Raw genomic sequence first — 9000 nt, forward strand, 5'->3', positions numbered from 1 at the left:
GTTTATCCTTGTCTGTACTGGCATCTGGTGGTGTTTCATTAGCATAGCATTGTCGAGGGAGCCATGATGAGCAGGGGCTACTTTTCCCAGGCCGTTTAAAATGTTGAAATTATGACACGTTTTATACACAAGTATACATTAATCGCCGTCCTCTGTTTCATTACTGAAACGTTTTTTTTTTTTTTACCCGAGTGTTTGTTTCGTTAATCATCCCAACAGAAAATTCCGATTAGAAATTCGGTCAAAAGGGCCACCGTAGACTGTCGCCGCTCCACGGGACGTTAGAAAGACTTTGGCTGGTCGCATCCACAATTCTCGTACACACGAAACAAACGTTTAGTGTGTTGTCAGCTTATCTGGCAATCTTTATACAAAATTTAAAAACTGTATTCCACGAAATTGAGGAAACGTGCACGCTGGGGCGGGACTAACATTACAATGCGAGTATGGGAGATTCAATCCCACGATGCATTGCGTTGTGGTGACGGTTTGAAATAAATGTAACCTTACCCCAAGCAAACAAGCGCAAATAAACTACAACACTCTGCAGTGTTGGCGAACTTCGTGGTATTGATTGTGCTCGGAAGACAGTTTGAGCGACTTAAACCGAAGCTGCAGCACCGTGACTAAACAACGTATGTACCAAATTGACCACCCTGTCCATGACACTCTCAAATCAGCTTTGCGCAGTGGCAGTATCGTAGCCTATGAGGTTTATCCGAGGCGCGATTATTGCTAGTTGAAAACTTTACCCAATACCCCGCCTTGACGACTTGAAATATAGTCGGCAATGGCAATTTTTGACGGTCTCTAAGGAGACTGATATTCCTGTTATAAAAGCAAAGTCTAATGTAGAGCAAGCAGCGGATCTACAGAAGGTGTCTCAACTGTACAGTGTGCTGCAGAACAAGCAGCAGGGTTTGGAAGAGGCAACTGTTGTATCTTGCAGTTTAAAGTTAGCCATATACATGAAAATACTAATTTTATGGTAATGTTGGTCGCACCCGAGTGTGCGCTTTACTTTTGTCTAGAGGAATGCGTATAGACAGACGTATTGAGGCGGTTGGGGTTATCTCATTAATGCACCTTCCATTGGAGGCCTTCTGGGCGCATTCAACTGGTAGGAGACCCCCAGGCAGACCCGGAACACATTGGGAGATCATTGAGCTCATTTTCCGGGGAACACCTGGAGAGGGAGAGGAGCTGGGAATTTTTGCCGGGGAGACGGACGACCGGGGTGCCTTGTTTGACCCGCTGCCACAGCGACCCGACCTCGGATCAGAAAATGGAAGGATGGTGTTTAAACACAGCAACAGATTCTTATTATTTGATTTCACTTCCCAGTTCTAAAAATTCACACTCATACATTTTATATAGTTGTTAATTATCTGAATTAAAGCTTGTATATATATGTAACATACTCAGGCTAGAGTGGGCAAAAATAATACTCTGGTAGGCCCATAGAGAGAGGAGTTTCTCTGGCCTCCTCAGAAGAGCTAATCTGATAGTTCTGTCACCTCTTTTCTGAAACTTAACCAATAGTGGAAGAAGTACTCCGATCTTTTACTGAGGTACTCTGTTGAAGGTAAAAATCTGTCTATCATCTTTCCATCTATCTATCTGTGTGTGTGTGTATATATACATATATGTACACACACCACATTATATTATACGTATTGATGAATTATAGTTTACATCATTGATGTTGCTGCTGGTAAAGTTGGTAAACTGGTCCCTTTACAGTTGTGCCCCAGAATGCAAGGTAAAACCCTAACACAGGGGTGTGCCGGTCTTACCTAGACTCCATCTGTAACGATATAGTTTCGCAGTGGCAGTGTCGTAGCCCATGGGGGTTATCTGAGGTTCGGTTAGTGCTATTTGAAAACTTTATCCAATATGTTAACTTGATATATAGTTGGCAACGGTAATTTTTCATGTGCTCTGTGGAGCCAACTTCTCATGTGATAGATAACATTGAGATGAACAATTTTTATGACAACGGCAGTACATTAGCACGGGGAAATTGTGGCCTTTTCTGACTAGCGCAAGGTGAAGGGTTTATGTGTTGCGATAGTTGTGTTGAAGAGTAAAACTTTGCGTAACATTACATCTTTTTAAAAATATCTCCTTGCATTTAACCACAGTGGCGGACTCTCATTCTTTGAGATTTAATTTTTCTATTTTTTTCCTAACCAGTAATAATTTAAAAAAGACATAGAATTCAGTTCCCCTAAAGTAAAGAAAAATATGCGCTGGGGCAGAACCAACTTTACAAAAAATACATATCTTCATGTCTACACAAAGACATGATACAATGAATGTTACAGTAAAGAATTTGATAGGCGCTTCGTATTAATCACTAGTCCTTGTTTTGAGAAAGTAATGATAGGATTATCATTAATGCTCTGTAGCAACAGTATGTTATTATATTAATTGCTTATATTTCACACAAATATTGGTCTCCTTAGAGACCGTCAAAAATTGCCGTTGCCGACTATATTTCAAGTCGTCAAGGCGGGGTATTGGGTAAAGTTTTCAACTAGCAATAATCGCGCCTCGGATAAACCTCATAGGCTACGATACTGCCACTGCGCAAAGTTGATTTGAGCAAGTCATGGACAGGCTGCTCAATCTAGTACATACGTTGTTTAGTCACGGTGCTAGGAACCAACCCATCTTAATGACAAAGCTAACGTTACAATCAGGGTGTGAAATGAACAAGTACTAAATGCAGGTAGAATTTCAGTTTCTGTTTAGTCAATGGATAAAACCACTGAAGTAATTAGTCCCACCTATCTCCCTAACTACAATCACAATGTAGTGTGACATTTTTAACCCACTTGAACAACAGTTTAACCCCATCAAAGTACACTTGAATTTACTTTTCTTTCCCAAACATTATTAATTACAGCATAACCTCACTATATCCTAATGGGTTTCCTTTTTATGACATTACATGTTTTTTAAACATCTCCTTGCGTTTAACCAAAGCAGCAGACTCTCATTCTTTTGTCTTCACTTCCCAGCTCAAGAAATTTGCTCTCATACATTTTGTATAGTTGTTACACATCTGAATTAAATATCATTATTTTATACACTGCTGGGAGGATTGTGAACTTCCCCCAAGGTATATTAGAGTCTCATCTATTTTTTTCCTAACCAGTAATAATTTAAACAAAGACATACAATTCAGTTCCCCTAAAGTAAAGAAAAACATGTGGTGGGCAGAACCAACTTTACAAAAAATACATATCTTCATGTCTCAACAAAGACATGATACAATGAATGTTACAGTAAAGAATATGTGCTTCGTATTAATCACTACACCTTGTCTTGAAAAAGTAATGATAGGATTATTATTAATGCTCTGCAACATCAGTATGTTATTATATTGATTGCTTGTATTTTACACAAATACTAGTCTCTTAGGAGACTGTCAAAAATTGCCGTTGCCGACTATATTTCAAGTCGTCAAGGCGGGGTATTGGGTAAAGTTTTCAACTAGCAATAATCACGCCTCGGATAAACCTCATAGGCTACGATACTGCCACTGCGCAAAGTTGATTTGAGCAAGTCATGGACAGGCTGCTCAATCTAGTACATACGTTGTTTAGTCACGGTGCTAGGAACCAACCCATCTTAATGACAAAGCTAACGTTACAATCAGGGTGTGAAATGAACAAGTACTAAATGCAGGTAGAATTTCAGTTTCTGTTTAGTCAATGGATAAAACCACTGAAGTAATTAGTCCCACTTATCTCCCTAACTACAATCACAATGCAGTGTGACATTGTAAACCCACTTGAACAACAGTTTAACTCCATCTAGGTATCATGTCTAAACAAAGACATGATACAATGAACATTACAGTAGAGAATATGTGCTTTGTATTAATCACTACACCTTGTCTTGAAAAAGTAATGATAGGATTATTATTAAGGCTCTGTAGCAGCAGTATGTTATTATATTGATTGCTTGTATTTTACACAAATACTAGTCTCTTAGGAGACTGTCAAAAATTGCCGTTGCCGACTATATTTCAAGTCGTCAAGGCGGGGTATTGGGTAAAGTTTTCAACTAGCAATAATCACGCCTCGGATAAACCTCATAGGCTACGATACTGCCACTGCGCAAAGTTGATTTGAGCAAGTCATGGACAGGCTGCTCAATCTAGTACATACGTTGTTTAGTCACGGTGCTAGGAACCAACCCATCTTAATGACAAAGCTAACGTTACAATCAGGGTGTGAAATGAACAAGTACTAAATGCAGGTAGAATTTCAGTTTCTGTTTAGTCAATGGATAAAACCACTGAAGTAATTAGTCCCACCTATCTCCCTAACTACAATCACAATGTAGTGTGACATTTTTAACCCACTTGAACAACAGTTTAACCCCATCAAAGTATCATGTCTAAACAAAGACATGATACAATGAACATTACAGTAGAGAATATGTGCTTTATTAATCACTACACCTTGTCTTGAAAAAGTAATGATAGGATTATTATTAAGGCTCTGTAGCAGCAGTATGTTATTATATTGATTGCTTGTATTTTACACAAATACTAGTCTCTTAGGAGACTGTCAAAATTGCTTTTGCCGACTATATTTCAAGTCGTCAATATTGGGTAAAGTTTTCAACTAGCAATAATCAGATAAACCTCATAGGCTACGATACTGCCACTGCGCAAAGTTGATTTGAGCAAGTCATGGACAGGCTGCTCAATCTAGTACATCGTTGTTTAGTTGCTAAACCAACCCATCTTAATGACAAAGCTAACGTTACAATGCAGGGTGTGAAATGAACAAGTACTAAATGCAGGTAGAATTTCAGTTTCTGTTTAGTCAATGGATAAAACCACTGAAGTAATTAGTCCCACCTATCTCCCTAAAGTACAATCACAATGTAGTGTGACAGAACCCACTTGAACAACAGTTTAACCCCATCTACATCTTCATGTCTCAACAAAGACATGATACAATGAATGTTACAGTAAAGAATTTGATAGGCGCTTCGTATTAATCACTACACCTTGTCTTGAGAAAGTAATGATAGGATTATCATTAATGCTCTGTAGCAACAGTATGTTATTATATTAATTGCTTGTATTTTACACAAATATTGGTCTCCTTAGAGACCGTCAAAAATTGCCATTGCCGACTATATTTCAAGTCGTCAAGGCGGGGTATTGGGTAAAGTTTTCAACTAGCAATAATCGCGCCTCGGATAAACCTCATAGGCTACGATACTGCCACTGCGCAAAGTTGATTTGAGCAAGTCATGGACAGGCTGCTCAATCTAGTACATACGTTGTTTAGTCACGGTGCTAGGAACCAACCCATCTTAATGACAAAGCTAACGTTACAATCAGGGTGTGAAATGAACAAGTACTAAATGCAGGTAGAATTTCCGTTTCTGTTTAGTCAATGGATAAAACCACTGAAGTAATTAGTCCCACTTATCTCCCTAACTACAATCACAATGCAGTGTGACATTGTAAACCCACTCGAACAACAGTTTAACTCCATCTAAGTATCATGTCTAAACAAAGACATGATACAATGAACATTACAGTAGAGAATATGTGCTTCGTATTAATCACTACACCTTGTCTTGAAAAAGTAATGATAGGATTATCATTAATGCTCTGTAGCAACAGTATGTTATTATATTAATTGCTTGTATTTTACACAAATATTGGTCTCCTTAGAGACCGTCAAAAATTGCCATTGCCGACTATATTTCAAGTCGTCAAGGCGGGGTATTGGGTAAAGTTTTCAACTAGCAATAATCGCGCCTCGGATAAACCTCATAGGCTACGATACTGCCACTGCGCAAAGTTGATTTGAGCAAGTCATGGACAGGCTGCTCAATCTAGTACATACGTTGTTTAGTCACGGTGCTAGGAACCAACCCATCTTAATGACAAAGCTAACGTTACAATCAGGGTGTGAAATGAACAAGTACTAAATGCAGGTAGAATTTCCGTTTCTGTTTAGTCAATGGATAAAACCACTGAAGTAATTAGTCCCACTTATCTCCCTAACTACAATCACAATGCAGTGTGACATTGTAAACCCACTCGAACAACAGTTTAACTCCATCTAAGTATCATGTCTAAACAAAGACATGATACAATGAACATTACAGTAGAGAATATGTGCTTCGTATTAATCACTACACCTTGTCTTGAAAAAGTAATGATAGGATTATCATTAATGCTCTGTAGCAACAGTATGTTATTATATTATTTGCTTGTATTTTACACAAATATTGGTCTCCTTAGAGACCGTCAAAAATTGCCATTGCCGACTATATTTCAAGTCGTCAAGGCGGGGTATTGGGTAAAGTTTTCAACTAGCAATAATCACGCCTCGGATAAACCTCATAGGCTACGATACTGCCACTGCGCAAAGTTGATTTGAGCAAGTCATGGACAGGCTGCTCAATCTAGTACATACGTTGTTTAGTCACGGTGCTAGGAACCAACCCATCTTAATGACAAAGCTAACGTTACAATCAGGGTGTGAAATGAACAAGTACTAAATGCAGGTAGAATTTCCGTTTCTGTTTAGTCAATGGATAAAACCACTGAAGTAATTAGTCCCACTTATCTCCCTAACTACAATCACAATGCAGTGTGACATTGTAAACCCACTCGAACAACAGTTTAACTCCATCTAAGTATCATGTCTAAACAAAGACATGATACAATGAACATTACAGTAGAGAATATGTGCTTCATATTAATCACTACACCTTGTCTTGAAAAAGTAATGATAGGATTATCATTAATGCTCTGTAGCAACAGTATGTTACTATATTAATTGCTTGTATTTTACACAAATATTGGTCTCCTTAGAGACTATCAAAAATTGCCATTGCCGACTATATTTCAAGTCGTCAAGGCGGGGTATTGGGTAAAGTTTTCAACTAGCAATAATCGCGCCTCGGATAAACCTCATAGCCTACGATACTGCCACTGCGCAAAGTTGATTTGAGCAAGTCATGGACAGGCTGCTCAATCTAGTACATACGTTGTTTAGTCACGGTGCTAGGAACCAACCCATCTTAATGACAAAGCTAACGTTACAATCAGGGTGTGAAATGAACAAGTACTAAATGCAGGTAGAATTTCCGTTTCTGTTTAGTCAATGGATAAAACCACTGAAGTAATTAGTCCCACTTATCTCCCTAACTACAATCACAATGCAGTGTGACATTGTAAACCCACTTGAACAACAGTTTAACTCCATCTAAGTATCATGTCTAAACAAAGACATGATACAATGAACATTACAGTAGAGAATATGTGCTTCGTATTAATCACTACACCTTGTCTTGAAAAAGTAATGATAGGATTATTATTAAGGCTCTGTAGCAGCAGTATGTTATTATATTGATTGCTTGTATTTTACACAAATACTAGTCTCTTAGGAGACTGTCAAAAATTGCCGTTGCCGACTATATTTCAAGTCGTCAAGGCGGGGTATTGGGTAAAGTTTTCAACTAGCAATAATCACGCCTCGGATAAACCTCATAGGCTACGATACTGCCACTGCGCAAAGTTGATTTGAGCAAGTCATGGACAGGCTGCTCAATCTAGTACATACGTTGTTTAGTCACGGTGCTAGGAACCAACCCATCTTAATGACAAAGCTAACGTTACAATCAGGGTGTGAACCCATGAACAAGTACTAAATGCAGGTAGAATCTCAGTTTCTGTTTAGTTACAATGGATAAAACCACTGAAGTAATTAAAGTCTCACTTTTTTCCCTAACCAGTACAATTTAAACAAAGACATACAATTCAGTTCCCTAAAGTAAAGAAAACATTGTGCAGAACCAACTTTAACAAAAGTTTAACATATCTTCATGTCTAAACAAAGACATGATACAATGAACATTACAGTAGAGAATATGTGCTTCGTATTAATCACTACACCTTGTCTTGAAAAAGTAATGATAGGATTATCATTAATGCTCTGTAGCAACAGTATGTTATTATATTGATTGCTTGTATTTTACACAAATACTAGTCTCTTAGGAGACTGTCAAAAATTGCCATTGCCGACTATATTTCAAGTCGTCAAGGCGGGGTATTGGGTAAAGTTTTCAACTAGCAATAATCGCGCCTCGGATAAACCTCATAGGCTACGATACTGCCACTGCGCAAAGTTGATTTGAGCAAGTCATGGACAGGCTGCTCAATCTAGTACATACGTTGTTTAGTCACGGTGCTAGGAACCAACCCATCTTAATGACAAAGCTAACGTTACAATCAGGGTGTGAAATGAACAAGTACTAAATGCAGGTAGAATTTCCGTTTCTGTTTAGTCAATGGATAAAACCACTGAAGTAAGACATTTGCTCTGCATTTAGCACTTGGGGGAAGTTCACAATCCTCCCAGCAGTGTATAAAATAATGATATTTAATTCAGATGTGTAACAACTGTACAAAATGCATGAGGGCAAATTTCTTGAGCTGGGAAGTGAAGACAAAGAATGAGAGTCTGCTGCTTTGGTTAAACGCAAGGAGATGTTTAAAAAACATGTAATATCATAAAAAGGAAACCAATTAGGATATAGTGAGGTTATGCTGTAATTAATAATGTTTGGGAAAGAAAAGTAAATTCAAGTGTACTTAGATGGGGTTAAACTGTTGTTCAAGTGGGTTAAAAATGTCACACTGCATTGTGATTGTAGCTAGGTAGATAGGTGGGACTAATTGCTTCAGTGGTTTTATCTATTGACTAAACAGAAACTGAAATGTGCGGATTTTACAGAGACTCCTGCTGTAGGTTGTCCACCGTATCCTTTCTCAGTGGCAGTATCGTAGCCTATGAGGTTTATCCGAGGTGCGATTATTGCTAGTTGAAAACTTTACCCAATACCCCGCCTTGACGACTTAAAATATAGTCGTCTATGGTAATTTTTGAGGTGCTCTGTGGAGCCTGCTGTTCATGTGAAATATAGCGCAGAACTAATGCATTTTAT

General features: G+C 38.3%; 11 non-coding genes and 2 pseudogenes across 11 annotated transcripts; 3 read left to right on the forward strand and 10 right to left on the reverse strand.

The window, feature by feature from the left end:
- The first annotated feature begins 678 nt into the window (after window positions 1–678).
- Window positions 679–819, forward strand: LOC120787978. Its single transcript, XR_005707152.1, has one exon. It is a non-coding gene; the product is annotated as a U4 spliceosomal RNA (small nuclear RNA).
- A 998-nt stretch (window positions 820–1817) lies between these two features.
- On the forward strand, window positions 1818–1950 carry LOC120787977 (annotated as a pseudogene).
- Window positions 1951–2459: 509 nt separating this feature from the next.
- Window positions 2460–2600, reverse strand: LOC120787981. Its single transcript, XR_005707155.1, has one exon. It is a non-coding gene; the product is annotated as a U4 spliceosomal RNA (small nuclear RNA).
- An 821-nt stretch (window positions 2601–3421) lies between these two features.
- LOC120787969 lies at window positions 3422–3562 on the reverse strand. The gene has a single exon (XR_005707146.1). It is a non-coding gene; the product is annotated as a U4 spliceosomal RNA (small nuclear RNA).
- Window positions 3563–3997: 435 nt separating this feature from the next.
- On the reverse strand, window positions 3998–4138 carry LOC120787970. The gene has a single exon (XR_005707147.1). It is a non-coding gene; the product is annotated as a U4 spliceosomal RNA (small nuclear RNA).
- Window positions 4139–4571: 433 nt separating this feature from the next.
- Window positions 4572–4697, reverse strand: LOC120787976 (annotated as a pseudogene).
- Window positions 4698–5128: 431 nt separating this feature from the next.
- Window positions 5129–5269, reverse strand: LOC120787979. Its single transcript, XR_005707153.1, has one exon. It is a non-coding gene; the product is annotated as a U4 spliceosomal RNA (small nuclear RNA).
- Window positions 5270–5704: 435 nt separating this feature from the next.
- Window positions 5705–5845, reverse strand: LOC120787980. Its single transcript, XR_005707154.1, has one exon. It is a non-coding gene; the product is annotated as a U4 spliceosomal RNA (small nuclear RNA).
- A 435-nt stretch (window positions 5846–6280) lies between these two features.
- On the reverse strand, window positions 6281–6421 carry LOC120787972. The gene has a single exon (XR_005707149.1). It is a non-coding gene; the product is annotated as a U4 spliceosomal RNA (small nuclear RNA).
- A 435-nt stretch (window positions 6422–6856) lies between these two features.
- On the reverse strand, window positions 6857–6997 carry LOC120787973. Its single transcript, XR_005707150.1, has one exon. It is a non-coding gene; the product is annotated as a U4 spliceosomal RNA (small nuclear RNA).
- Window positions 6998–7432: 435 nt separating this feature from the next.
- Window positions 7433–7573, reverse strand: LOC120787971. The gene has a single exon (XR_005707148.1). It is a non-coding gene; the product is annotated as a U4 spliceosomal RNA (small nuclear RNA).
- Window positions 7574–8042: 469 nt separating this feature from the next.
- Window positions 8043–8183, reverse strand: LOC120787968. The gene has a single exon (XR_005707145.1). It is a non-coding gene; the product is annotated as a U4 spliceosomal RNA (small nuclear RNA).
- Window positions 8184–8816: 633 nt separating this feature from the next.
- Window positions 8817–8957, forward strand: LOC120787975. The gene has a single exon (XR_005707151.1). It is a non-coding gene; the product is annotated as a U4 spliceosomal RNA (small nuclear RNA).
- The last annotated feature ends 43 nt before the right edge of the window (window positions 8958–9000 follow it).

Source organism: Xiphias gladius, unplaced genomic scaffold (assembly GCF_016859285.1).
Source record: "Xiphias gladius isolate SHS-SW01 ecotype Sanya breed wild unplaced genomic scaffold, ASM1685928v1 HiC_scaffold_962, whole genome shotgun sequence".
Classification (NCBI taxonomy): Eukaryota; Metazoa; Chordata; class Actinopteri; order Istiophoriformes; family Xiphiidae; genus Xiphias; species Xiphias gladius.